The sequence below is a fragment of the Mustela nigripes genome, chromosome 12, assembly GCF_022355385.1.
Source record: "Mustela nigripes isolate SB6536 chromosome 12, MUSNIG.SB6536, whole genome shotgun sequence".
Classification (NCBI taxonomy): Eukaryota; Metazoa; Chordata; class Mammalia; order Carnivora; family Mustelidae; genus Mustela; species Mustela nigripes.
The window spans coordinates 109,271,257-109,283,146 of NC_081568.1; the positions used below are offsets into that span (position 1 = coordinate 109,271,257).

An 11,890-nucleotide genomic window follows, 5' to 3' on the forward strand; every position below is an offset into this window, starting at 1 on the left:
ACTGTAGAGGGTATAATTTCAATAAAGAATTTTCATCTGGGGTGCCTGGGTGGCTCAGTGGGTTAAGCCTCTGCCTTCGGCCCAGGTCATGATCTCAGGTTCCTCGGATCAAGCCCCGCATTGGGCTCTCTGCTAGGTGGGGAGTCTGCTCCCCCTTCTCTCTTTGCCTACTTGTGATCTCTCTCTCCCTGCTCTCTGTCAAATAAGTAAAATCTTAAAAAAAAATTTTTTTTTTTCATCAAGGATCTAACTCTTAATTAGGAGAGATGCAAAAATAAGAGTAACAAAAAGTGCCAAGAATCAATTAATAAATTCTGGCTTGGTTTAGGACAAATTTCATAAAAAAGGCAACATTACTATCTATATCACAGAATATAATTAACATTTCTTGAGTTGCAGAGATGAAGGAAAGGAAAATGTAACTGAAATAAAATCAAGGAAAAAATACCATGGGATAGGAAAGGAAAAATTATATTGAGAGAAAATATTCCTAGTTTGTAGCTGTGGTAGGTGATAACAAAGAAGGAAGACTCTAAAATATTAAAGTAAAACACAATACAGCAAAATAAAAAGAAACAATATTATTTGAAAAATTCAAATCATTTGCACATATTAAGTCTTCTGTTGTAAAAAGAATGAATATCCTGTCAGAATAATATTAGTGGTCATCCATCAAGTTCATAAAATGTCAGCTATAATTTTATGAGAATTTTTCACACTCATCAGCATTTTCAGTTGAGGAAGGATACCTCAAGTAACTGGCTCAAATTCAAGTGGCTAAGAAATGACAAAGCCAGGACTCAAATCACAAAATATGTCCACATTTTGAGTTCCTGACTATTATGTTATACAACCTGCAGATGTGGAAGAGGGTGGATTTTAGGATGCTATAAGAGCAAACAAGAGGCTTCGAGGTCAGTTAAGAAGCTAGTTTCAGAATTCAGTTAAGAGACAGTGATATTTGAAGCAGCATAGATGTATTGAGACCTTAAATGAAGAAATTTACCCAACATAGAAACAGGAACTGAAGGACTTTGTTCCTGGAAGGAATGTGGACTAAGAGGACGATACCTCCGCATTTTTATCAGACAATACACAATGCTATAAAGAATCTGAGTATATACCCGCATTCGAAAGTGATCATGATCTGTCTGTGTCCTGGTCATTGATAGTGCAGGGAGACGAGTTGCTGAAAGCACTTCCCCATGTTTGGAGGGTCCCTTCCTGTCCCTTCCAAACTCTGGAGCTTTCCCACACTTCCTCCTCCTCCCCACCTTTTAGGTGCCTCTGGGCACCTGCTGTCTTATGGCGTGCTCTCTGTGCCTGGCTCAGGATGGTTTCTGTATCTGTGAGGCTATGTAAAGGGAGCATGAGTGTGGGTCTTGCCTCAGTGCATGTCTGAGTTGGTTGTGGGAACCACCGCTGTGGCCTTTTGACTCTGGTCTCTAACTTCCACAGCCATGTGTTGCAGTCTGCCCATGTTTGAAGGGATTACAGGCTGCCTGTATCCTGGTCACTGGTAATGCAGGCACAGGAAAAGTTGCAAGGCTTTCTTTATGTTCAGAAGTTCCAGATTAGGACAGCCCTAGGTGACAGAGCACAAGGAAGATGCAGGGAGGGAGACTTTCAGTGCATTTACCTCCTAAGACCCAGACTCCCTCAATGTTTTCTTGTTCGTGAGCAAAGAGGTTTCCCAGACAGGTAAAGCAGGGCCAAGTGCTTCTTGTCTCTTGCAGGGAAAGAAAAAAAAAAAAAAAAAAAGAATCTGAGTATAACGGTGAGTAATAAGGCCATTTGAATTTGTGATAATGTTGTTATTTACTACCCTGAGAGTATTTATCAGTAGACAAAGTTAAAACTCAATTGCATAAGACTGAAAAAGGTAAAGAAATAACAACAAACTGGTTTATCTTTCAATTTACTGGTTAGTACTAGAAAGAAAGATAGCAAACCTTAAGGTTACAGTAAAAAAAGTGATAATTACAGGTTAGAAGACGGGTGTGTGTGTGTTTAGTGGTTACCAAGTTTTCATCTAATGAAAAAGTATATACTACAAGAGGGAGCATATTCCAATATTTAAAACTGCTAACAGCATTAGTATCAAAATTTTATCACTAAGTAAGTCATTGGTTCTGATCGCCACTGACACTAATTTTAATTGTTTTTAAAATATTTCTTAAATATTTGGCACATGCTATCACTTCCCTGCAAGGATGTTTTAGCAGTTTAGAACAATAAAATCCAAGAGTAAATGGTCATGTTTAATTGATAGCTTATTTTAAAGACTTTTTTTTTTTAATTTAAGATTTTATTTATTTATTTGTCAGAGAGAAAGAGAGAGCACAAGCCGGGGAGCAGCAACCAGAGCAGGCAGAGGGAGAAGTAGGCTCCCTTCTGAGCAGGGAGCCCAATGCAGGACTTGATCCCCAGACTCTGGCTCATGACCAGAGCCAAAGGCAAATGCTTAACCAACTGAGCCACCCAGGCATCCCTAAAGACTTCTTTTGCTTTTTAATTGCTTACATATAGAGTGAGTCAAACTTTGAGTAAAATTGTTAAAATTTGAAAGATGATATTAAGATGACAATAAATATATTGCAGTAATTTATAAAACTTGTGTCTTTTAGAGGTTTGTCAGTTGAACAAGGATAAGCACCATGGAGGTGGAGAACAAGCAGTAAGTCAAGAAAATACAGAAACAAGAGTATCTATGGCAGAGTGAGATCCAAGAGACGTCTGGAGAGAAAGGGAACCAAACCATAGGTGAGAGACTTTAGTCCTGGAAAAATGGTGCTGTGTTCCCTTCACTTAGTATAGGAGAGGAGGAAGAGAAAACATATCTACTGACATTGTGATTTTCCATTTCTAAATGACTCTACTGTTATTATTAGACTATCATTAATTATCTTTTTTTTTTGGTTCAGTCTTTTAATTATCTTTTCACTACAACAAGCTAGAGCTCTTTATCATTGCCTATGGCCAGGCCCTTTCTATAGCCTAAGTAGTTTGTATAGTCTAAATAGTTGTTGACTTAATATGGAGAATTACATGATACCAGGTCATGCGATTGTGATCTCATTGTATTTGGGATTTCTGATACCTATATTGCTATTAGATAGCTTCCAAAATAGAATCTGTAGCATTTAACCTCTTTGTGTATCATTATGTGTCAAATGGATATAATTATTACTTATCCTTCCCACAAGGGTGTATTAAAGATTAATTCGCAAATGTTCAGAAGATAGAAAGGCTATATACATGCTAAATATTCATAGCCACTAAAAATCTTCCTTAAAATTATAAAATCAAAGTTATTTCAAAGTAATTCACAATTAAAATGGAAAACATTGCAAGGTCTTTACTCTTTATCATTCAAGATGTCTTTGAACTGATAACCTTTACATTTTCTTTTTCCTCAATCCTCTTTCTCTCTCACTCTATAGCACTCAGGTCCTTTCTGTATGAAGACAAGAGTTAATACTTGAACTACTATTCATAACCTAAATTTCGTCTAAGTGTCTTTGCTCTGCTGGTTTAAATCAGATAATTAATGTTACCTTAAGGTACTTAATTTAGCTGAATGATGCCATATTAAACACTTCAAGAATTCCACAATATAGAATTTTACCACATTAAAAAATAATTAAAAGTGATTAAGTTACCTGTAATTAATGGCATGGTATGTCAGCAATATGTGAAACTCTTTCAAGGACAGTGAGAACAAATAAGGGAGGAAATATTTTGCAATGTACTGGGGCAATAAAAAAATGACAATGTCTCCTCAAAATCTAATAATAAATAATAAGGACCACAAAAAAATAGATTTGATACAAAGTGGATTTTACAGAATGCTGATAAAACATAATCTGGCAATGTTAAGTAATTACTAGGATTTTTTGTATGGTGGCATTTTAGTAATTGCCATGAAAATAATGATATTTAAATTTTATTTCTGAAATTGAGGAGACACTAATATCTTGTCTATGTTGATTAGCGTTTTTACTTTGTTTTGGTTTTGATGCTGTGTAAGTGAAAAGCAAAATTTTGAATGAGAAAAACAATGTGTACAGAGTTGTTAGCAAGGAGATTGATGCCTCAAATTACAACTGAAAGTTAACTTACACATTAACAATGTTATCTGTTTCTCAAAATTGCATTATGTGAAATACTTCAGTCTTTGTAGTTGTTATTTTCATTGTGCATTTTTCTAAATTTGTTTTGTTACTTGTGTTTTAATAAGGCATAAAAGAAAAAAAATGCTCAAAAACAGACTACCAAAAGAGCATATTGCACATCTACTTAAGGTATATGCCACTTGTTTTCATTTTTTTTAATGGAGCAAAGTAAAAATACATATGTCTCTAAGGTTTGGAGAATCAGTTTTATGTGTGTTTAGGGTTAGGGTTTTCTATTAGGGTTTTCTATAACCTGCTTTTAGTTAAGCTATATATATAAATATATTTGGCCAAGATCAGATCTAGAAAATCCATGATTCCAGAAGACTGTTAAGTTTAAATAAAACATAATGTTAATTCTCCTGTTAACAATAGAACATCATGCATTTACGTTATGAGTTATGTTACTTGACTATAATGATTTGTCAAGCACTTACATCTTGGGAATTTTTCTAATATTTTGTCATATATTGTTTTCTCTGTCAGAAATTTTACCCAGTCCCTTGATAGGATTCCCCAGTCCAAATCTCCATTCAAAGCATTTTCTTTGGGACCTGACCTAAATTTGTACCTCTGTATTTCATATTTCCACCAATATACACAAGTGACACCTTGCAACAATTCTAATTATTTGTCTATAAGAAACAAAAACTGCATCTGACAAAAGGATAAAAAACAAAAGGATACTACTTAATTCAAAGAATTGGAACAAAATCTGAAGAAGAAGACTTTTTGAAAGAATAAAAATTAATTGTTTTAAAGCCCAGATTATGTACTATTTTGGTGCATGTTCTATGGGCACCTGCAAAGAATGGGTATTCTACCATTATTGGGTGGGCTGCTATTTAAATGTCAATTGGGTTAACTGTGTTAATAGTTTTGTTTAGTATTTACTTATATTTGTTTTTCTTTTTTAAAGATTTTATTTATTTATTTGACAGACAGATTTTAATTTACTTGCTTTATTAGTTGTGGAATAAAGGATTTTCGAACTTCTAACTATAATTATGTATTTGTCTAGTTCTTCTTGCAATTTTATCTTTTTTTTCTTCATATATATACTCAGGAGCTCTGTTATTAGGTGCATAAAGAGTTATAATGCCTAAGAGTTATGATTGTAAGGATACCTGCTTGATTCACTTGATTGAGCACACAAATCTTGATATTGGCGTTGTGAGTTTGAGTCCCTACCTAGTAGGGCGTAGAGATTACTTAAAAAAAATAGTTATGATTGCAATGATATATTAATACATTTCTTTTTTAAAACATCATATTTATTTATTTCAGAGAGAGAGGAGAGAGAGAAAGCTAGCAGAATGGTAGGAGAGGGAGAAGCAGACTCCCCACTGAGCAGGGAGCCCAATGTGGGGCTCAATCCCAGAACCTCGGGATCATGACATGAGCTAAAGGCAGATGTTTAACCATCTGAGCCACCCAGATGCCCCTATTAATTTATTTTTTTTATTAAAAAATGGACTTTTTTGTCTGATAACATTCATTTTTTTCTGAAATCTACTTTCATATTAACTCTAACTTTTTTGGAACAATGTTTTAATGATATATCATTTTACATCTCTTTATTTTAAACTAGTTGTATTTTTATGTTAAAGTTGACTTCTTCTGGACATCATATAGTAATTGTTTTGTTTCTCTAATATAACTTTCTACTTTCTAAGAGGGACTATTACCATTTATATTTAATTATTAGTATCATTGAAATTAAATAAACTATCTTTAAATAAACTTGATTGTTTTCTTATGCCTAACTAGTTTTTCTGAATTTTTTAATTAAGCTAATAATTTTATATTCTATTTTATCTTTTTTCCTGACTTATTATAAATCTATAAATTTACTAAAAAACTAAGATTTACTATAAATCTTAGTTGTGTGGGTATAACTAGTTTATTTAAAAATTTTCACTATATCACACTATATCACACTATACTTTCAGTGCTGCTTTTTGCTCAGTATTTCTTTAGATGGGATTTTTTTTTTTCAGTTACATTCTTATTTCACCTTGAAATTTTTGAAGTGTTTTCTACTTACATCATTTATTGTGCAAAAATTGGAGAAATTCTTATTTTTTTTGAGAGAAGTATTTCCATATATATATATATATATATAATTTGTCATGTTATGATCTTTATGCTCTCTTCTTGTTTCTGTGCTGAAGTATTTTTAAATTTTTATATCATTTACTTCCATATTATCCAATTCTCCCTACTGATGGCCAATAGACTGAATAATGACTCACTCCTACCTTCCCAAAAAGGTCCACATCCTAGTCCTCCAAACTTGAAATACTTTACCTTGTATGACAAAAGAGATGTTCAAAATGTGATTCAGTCAAGGATCTTGACATGGAAAAGATTATCCTGGATTAACTGGGTGAATACATATCATCTCAAAGGTCCTTAGAAGATTGATACAGAAGGATCGGAGAAGGCAAAGAAGCTGATGTGACAACAGATACAGAGGGAAGGGAGGGAATATGATAATGGAGCAGCTGTTAAACAATGCTGCCAGGAACCAAGAAATGAAAGTGGCATCTCAAATATGGAAAGGGCAAGGAACAATTCTCCCTACAAACTCCATAAAAAATGTAACATTTGATTTTAGTACCCTAAGAGCCATTTCAGACTTCTGACCTCCAGAACTGTAAAATAGCAAATTTATTTTGTATTAAGTCACTAAGTTTGTGGTAATTTGTTACAGTGCCAATAGCAACCTTATTCTTCCCCCTATGAATAAGACCCCACCACTTTCTAAGAGTGTGGTGGGTAGAGCATGTTTGAAAATATATAATTATACATCTGACTTTTACAACCTAACATCAGACTCAGTTGCTCCCATTTATATCTTTAATGTCAGTAGTTTGTCTGTGTTTAGGAATGGGTTGTGAAAAGGTAGGAGGTGGAAAGTGTGATTGAGTCAAAATTATGCATAGTATACCTTGATGATTGGTCTTCTCTTCCTTCCATAGGTGATTTACAAGTCTGGTAAATGATTCACTCCACAAAGGTATGAACAAATCTGACTATTCTGAGAATAGTGCTTTTGTATATTGAAAAACTAATGAATCAAGAATTTACTTACAAGAGTTACCTGTCCTCATCCTACTCCCTCATTACCCTATTTCCACAAAAAACATATTTCATCCTTTTTTTTTTTTTTCCTTTAATGCTTATCAATTCTGATTTTGGGTTGAAATAAATTAGGTTTGAGTCATGTGGACGATCTTCATTTTCTTCCACAGACTTCCTTTCAGCATCAAGAATCTGGTGTGTCTAGCACTGGGTGGTGAGGGATAGCCTTGAACGAAAGCCTTGGATGAAATTAACAGCAAGCTTTGTCTCATGGCATTTGCCCTAATGATGAGGGAGCAGGAGGCTGGCTGAGGACAAAGCAAAAGCTGACGCCTTGCACCCCCTCTTCACCTGCTCCCCTCCATATGTGTAGCATTCCTCAGGCACCCCTGACTGCCATAAATAGTTAACTTGCAGAGATCACAGTCCTGCAAGGCAGGAGTCTCCCTTGGTTTGCAAATGTCCTTGAGATTTACAACAAAGAAGTTACCTTATCAATAGCCCAATTTCCAAAGACACAGAACTCAGTTCCTCAAGCCCTAATGTCACCCTCCCCTCCATAAAAAACCAAAGGAGGCAGAGGTAGAAGGAAAAGTAAATAAAGTTAAATTTCTTCTAAACCTAAATCTCACTCACGAGGACACTTGATAGCAGGAATGTAACATTCCACCAGGAGACTCCCAATTGTCTTTATGTTAATGCCTCATTAGAGGGAAAGTGGCCTTGGCTTGATAGTAACCAGGCCTTCAATATCTTGATAGTATTCTTTGCCCCAATAGCCCTTCTGAACACCCTTTTGTCCTCACCTACCCAACTCCTGTGTATATAACCAGCCACTCCTCACAACCTGGGGCAGCAGCTCTTCCTGCCCATGGGTCCTGTCCCCGTGCTTTAATAAACCACCATTTTGCACCAAAGATGTCTTAAGAATTCTTTCTTTAGTCCTCAGCTCCGAACCTCACCCCACTGAACCTGACTTAGGTTCTGGAACTTCATCACTATCATTTGTTTTCATTTGTTTTGATGTTATTAGCCAAATAAATATATATTTTTAAAGGTAAGCTTCCACTTATTTTGTTTTGTTTACTTTCTTAGGTTTTGTTGAATTTGTTAGTTCACCGCACTTGTTAAAATACATTCCCTTTTTTCATTACCATTTTACTCATTTGTTAGTTCCTTGCATGTGTATAAATGAATAAGGGACATAATATAGGGCAAAATTTTATATAGTTTTTCAAATAAAAATATTGTAGAGAAATGAATATGGCCCTCACATAACTAAACTGCTGGGTTATAAAGAAAATGTGCATAGATTCTTTCTTTGTTATTTTACCAGCAAAATTCCAAACTTGGCATGCTGTAGGTGAAATAAGTAGCCAACACAGTGATGAATCCACTAGTTATTGTAAAGTTACACGAAAAAATGAGACTCATTTTTCATAGAGATAACCTACTTGAAGCTTTTAGTGATTGTCCTTTTTTTGTTTGCTTTGTCTTGCTTTTTTTTTGTTTGTTTTCTCTGTCCAATGTTGTTATTTTCTTTTTAGTGATATAAGCACAAATCTAAATATGCTCTGAGACTGAATAATTAGATGGAAATTATTTCTATTTTTCATGGATTACACATATTAAAATTATAAGTTCAAGTTATTATACACAACTCCCAATTTTATTCCCTGTCATAAGCAAAGATAACTCCTTTGTTCCAATTCCTGGAATTCTACAACCCTGAACTTCTATTAAAAAAAAAAAAAAAAGGCAGGGGTGGAAATACTATGAAATATTTCCCTAGTTCTTATTTCTGTCCTACCAGAGTATCTTAACTTGTGGTATAAACCTCTACCAATGTTAGTATGATATTTGCACAGCCTCTCTCCTCCCTCCCCTCAGCCACTCCCTATCCTAATCTCACTTTCTTCTTAGCGGTTATTGTGATTTGAAGTCTCAGCACGGTGACAGCAAGACAGAAATGCAGAAAAGATACAAGAAAGCATATTCTGCTCCTGTCACAGTACAGTATAGTCCCTGAGGGAGAATGAGAGTTATTTCTTTTTCTGGTTGGCACTGGCCTAAGGACTGTAATTCAGAAAACAGTAGGACAACAACATATTTACCTTTCAATTAGTGTTTATTTCTTCCTGAAAAGTTGAAGCATTCATAAGGTGAAGCTCAGGTTAATTTTTACTTCATGTCATTGCACAGTCATTTAATATAGTGATAAGCCTCACCTCACAGGTATTACTTACTTTTTAAAACCATTTAAGTACCATCTCTGAGTAAATAGACCCTATTTGTGGAAATTATTAGTAGTAGAAGGATTTTTTTTTTTTTTTAATAAATCGGTCTATGCCCAATGTGGGGCTCAAACTCAAAATCAAGATTTTCATTCTTTACTGACTGAGCAAGTCAGGTGCCCCAGTATTAGAAGAATTTCTGATGAAACTATGAAATCCTAAAATGTATACAAAAACCAAACTTTGCCTAACTAAGGGAACTGCTATTCACTTTGACTTTATTTTTTATTTGCTTTAAAACTATAATGTCTCTCAAGGTACAATATGATCCTATTATAATTTTTTGCATTTTTTTTCCTATAGCACATCAATAAAATAAACTATACATTTTCTCTAGGTTGCAGATTCCTAGTTTGCATAATGAAAGGCTTTTAAAAGAAGCCTTCTAGGGACATTTCCAGGTCTAAAATAGTGTGATGTGAATTATGGAAGTGTTTTCACCATAGACCATCTTTAAAAAGAAACCAAATCTGACCCATTCTTTAAATGCATTAAGATCAATAATATTTTAGTAATAAATAATATATTTGCATTCTTATATTAGTTTCAACCACATTTAAAGCAAGTTTTAAAATTTAATATATAATTTAAAAACAGCTCTCTGCATAAATTAGAGTCTTCTCAGGGACCTCAGAAAAAAAAAAACTGGATCAATTAAAAATCAATATTTTATAACAATATTAATACACATGCATCATTTAAGGCAGACTGCCAAAGTAGGTTTTTAATTACAAAATAACATAGTAATAGATAAACATAAAAATGTAGCTTATAAAGTTATTTGTGTACTGAAACCTTAACCCATAGGCAGAAAAAAAGCAAATGTGTTATCCTATCACCACTCTTAATTTCATTTCATTTATTATAATACATTTCATTTATTATTTCATGGATAATGAACCACTAATGCCTCTTTGCAAATAAATATGTGTCATATATAACAAGGATATCAGATCAGGAAACTCTTAAGCACACTGCTGTAAACTGCTCAGAAGGTAAACTGTTTTCAGATCTTAACAGTAAGAAAATGTTAGAGAAGATCACAATAAAGTATGGAAGGAATTAACTAAAAGTATGAAGTTTAAAAACATGAACAACAAAAATTTAATTTGGAGGTTTCCATCTAGTGGTTTAATAAGAAGCGGTGTGAAAAAAAAAAAGTTACAATAAAATGTTAGCAGTTCTTAGTTGCAGAGAAAGGTGGTCCATGCATAGGATCACATTTTAATAAAACTGGTGTGGCTCATTCTGAAATATGACAGGGAGAGAGGTTAGAGAAACACAATGGTAGAGAAATCAGAGCAGGACTGCACCTGTCTTAGATTTATTCACTTTAAATAAACCATTTAGATGGGTGGTAAGTGACTGTAATATTTATAAACATAAGATCTCTGAATACACATGGAAGGATAAATGTGGGTCTTTTCCACTAGACTTCTCAGAGAGAGCTTTCTTTTCCTGACTACTTTATCAAAATCTCCAACTTCATTTCTCAACATTTTAAATTCTCATATTCTAATTAATTTTTTCACATTTTTGCAAGAATCACTATATAACATTCAACCTATTTAACTTATTTAACTTATTTGTTACCGTCTTCCACAATCCAATATTAGCTCCCCAAGGTCTTTATTACTATTCAAATTATTCAATACCTGCAGTATTCCCACTGCCAGGAACAGTGCCCCCCAACAGTAGAATTATATCAATTTTTTAAAAGATTTAATTTATTTATTTGAGAATGAAAGAGAGGCAGAGGAAGAGAAAGAGTGAGTGAGCCAGGAGTAAAGCAGGGGGAAAAGGATAAGTGGACTCTATGCTGAGTGTGCAGCCTGATGTAGGGTTTGAATTCAGGACCTGAGATTATGACCTGAACCAAAATCAAGAGTTGGAGGTAGGGCGCCTGGGTTGCTCAGTCCTTAAGCGTCTGCCTTCGGCTCAGGTCATGCTTCCAGGGTTCTGGGATCGAGCCCCACATCGGGCTCTCTGCTCAGCAGGAAGCTTGCTTCTCCCTTTCCCACTCCCTCTGCTTGTGTTCCCTCTCTCGCTGTGTCTCTTTCTATTAAATAAATTTTAAAAATCTTTAAAAAAAAAAAAGAGTTGGAGGTGAAACTGACTGAGCCACCCAAGAGCCCCAGAACTATATCGATATTTTAATGAACAACTTAGGCATTTAATTAATACTTATGTTGCAATGAAGCAACTATTTTCTAATTAATTGTTGAAATGTGTGTTTTATAGAGAATTTGTATAAACTATTTCCCAGATAGGCTCTTAAAATCCAATGAACTTCATGCTGTGAAAAAAAGCAAGTTAAGTACGACACCTATAATA

The 11,890-nt window shown here is 34.2% G+C and overlaps 1 non-coding gene across 1 annotated transcript; it reads left to right on the forward strand.

The window, feature by feature from the left end:
- The first annotated feature begins 1,122 nt into the window (after positions 1 to 1,122).
- Positions 1,123 to 1,256, forward strand: LOC132029006 (small nucleolar RNA SNORA71). The gene has a single exon (XR_009407646.1). It is a non-coding gene; the product is annotated as a small nucleolar RNA SNORA71 (small nucleolar RNA).
- Positions 1,257 to 11,890: the final 10,634 nt, after the last annotated feature.